Source organism: Pantherophis guttatus, unplaced genomic scaffold (assembly GCF_059756535.1).
Source record: "Pantherophis guttatus breed Tessera unplaced genomic scaffold, ASM5975653v1 scaffold_32, whole genome shotgun sequence".
In the NCBI taxonomy this organism is placed as follows: Eukaryota; Metazoa; Chordata; class Lepidosauria; order Squamata; family Colubridae; genus Pantherophis; species Pantherophis guttatus.
The window spans coordinates 27,501-30,000 of record NW_028269847.1 but is presented as its reverse complement, the minus strand read 5'-3'; positions in this window follow the sequence as shown (position 1 = coordinate 30,000).

Sequence of the window (2,500 nt, the reverse complement as noted above, 5' to 3'; positions counted from 1 at the left end):
GCCGCGATGGAGGTACGGGATCCCGGCTCCGGCGCCGCGGGCCTCGGTCGGGGACCTCCCCCTTCGCCTCGGTGCCAGCGCCGGGCCCCGGGGGTGCCCGCGCCCGGCAGCCGTCCCGGTCTACCGGGGCCTCGGCCGGGTCAGTCTTTCCGTTTCCCCCGCCGCGATGGAGGTACGGGATCCCGGCTCCGGCGCCGCGGGCCTCGGTCGGGGACCTCCCCCTTCGCCTCGGTGCCAGCGCCGGGCCCCGGGGGTGCCCGCGCCCGGCAGCCGTCCCGGTCTACCGGGACGCTCGCTCGGGCGGGACCGGTTTACCCGGGCCTCGGCCGGACTGGAGTGTTTCGGTTTTCTGCTTCTCTGCCAGGATGGCTGCGAGGGGTTGATTTAAATAGCTGGTTTGACGTGAAAAGCTTCCCTTCAAGTGAAAAGTTTGTTCCAATTTCTGCCATCTTCCTTCCTCAAAAGTTTTGGGTGTAGCTTTCCCAGAGGAACCTCTCGTAGGCCTATCATTTCTGATCTTAACTTCCCTCATTTATTCCATATTTTCCTTCCTCTTGCCGAATGGCCGAATCCAGTCCATTTCTAGTCCAGGAAATTATTTTTATTTCTTCTTCCATTTCTTACTGATCTATTTGCTTTGTCGAGCAAGTCGTTCTTAGGTCCCTTGGTTCTTTCTTTAACGTCTTCTGCTCCTGCTCCTTCTCTCGACGCTTTCTCGTTTTGTTGGCTTTCTTGGCTCTCTTTTGGCTGTTCTTTCTTCTCCTCCCGTCGTCCGTCCCCACTTTCATCTCCCCATCTTTCCTGTTCTTGGTCATCTCTACGTTGTTTATAAAATAATTCCGCTTTCTCTCTTGAATCTACTCGATATCTTTGCTCTCGCCAGCTCGCCGATATTTCAGCTCGCCGATATTTTGTGCTTTCTCGTCGTGTTTCTCATCCATGGCGATCTCTCTGCCCTCCCTGTCTTCTCGGTAAATCGGACATGAATTTCTCTGGGCGGGTGGTTTCTCATCGCGTGTCTTGTGTGCGCTCTATACGTTTCGTCCATCCCGTTTAATATCTATCCCTCCCTCCCTCCCTCTCCTCGCTTTCCTCCATTGCTTCTGCTAATATCATTTCCAGAATGATAACCCTGAGCCTGAACCTGAACCTAACCCTAGCCCTACAACTTTTCTCCCTAACCCTGACCCTAACCCTAACCCTACAACTTTTCCCCCTAACCCTAACCCTAACCCTAACCCTACAACTTGTTTCTCTAAGCCTAAGCCTAAACCTAAGGCTAAGCCTACAACTTTTTTCTCTAACCCTAACCCTAACCCTAACCCTACAACTTGTTTCTCTAAGCCTAAGCCTACAACTTTTTTCTCTAACCCTAACCCTAACCCTAACCCTAACCCTAACCCTACAACTATTTTCCCTAACCCTGACCCTAACCCTAACCCTACAACTGTTTTCTCTAACCCTAACCCTACAGCTTTTTCCCCTAACCCTAACCCCACAACTTTTTCCCCTAACCCTAACCCACACTTTCGACTTAAAACCGTTTTTAGATTTAAAGTCGTCTTTCGACTTAAAGACGGGCAGACGGCGGCCCGGTCTACCGGGCCGCTCCGGCAGCCTCGGCCGGGCCGGCGTCTCTGTTTCTGTTTCCCTGCCACGATGGATGTCGCGTGCGAGGGGTTGCTTTAAATAGCTGGTTTGTTTGAAGTGAAAAGCTTCCGTTCTTGCCTAGATCTCTTGCTATCGCAAGCCTTCCGGTCCAAGCTCGCATCGCGGTTTCAAGCGTCCTGCTTTCTTGGTTGGAAAAATCGGGGCGGCGAGACCTGACGCTCGCTTCCCCGACCCCGACCCTAACCCGTCTTCGAATGGTCTTTCTAAAGCCAGCAGCGCTCAGGGAGAAATGTCACCCCCAGAAGACGAGAGCACAGCTTGCCCAATTCCGGTCTCCACACACCGGGCTCGTCGACTTTCAAAACGTATTCCGCTTTTATGACCGTTTTAAAACTAAAACGACGATCGACCGGCGGCGATACTGACATTTAAGCGGAGAGCGGGAAAAGGGGTGGGGAAAAAAAACCAAGTGCCTCGTTTAGGCGCCGGTCTACTCGGGAAGGGAGGGGAGGGGAGGCGAGGCAAAAAAAGAAAAGAAAAGAAAAGAAAAGAAAAGAAAAAGGGCGGGGGAAAAACTAAGTGTCTCCTTTGGACGCCGGTCTACTCGGCGAGGCCAAAAAAAAAGAAAAGAAAAGGGGCGGGAAATAAACCAAGTGCCTCGTTTAGGCGCCGGTCTACTCGGGAAGGGAGGGGAGGGGAGGCGAGGCAAAAAAAGAAAAGAAAAGAAAAGAAAAGAAAAAGGGCGGGGGAAAAACTAAGTGTCTCCTTTGGACGCCGGTCTACTCGGCGAGGCCAAAAAAAAAGAAAAGAAAAGGGGCGGGAAATAAACCAAGTGCCTCGTTTAGGCGCCGGTCTACTCGGGAAGAGGTCAAAGAAAAGGGGCGGGAAA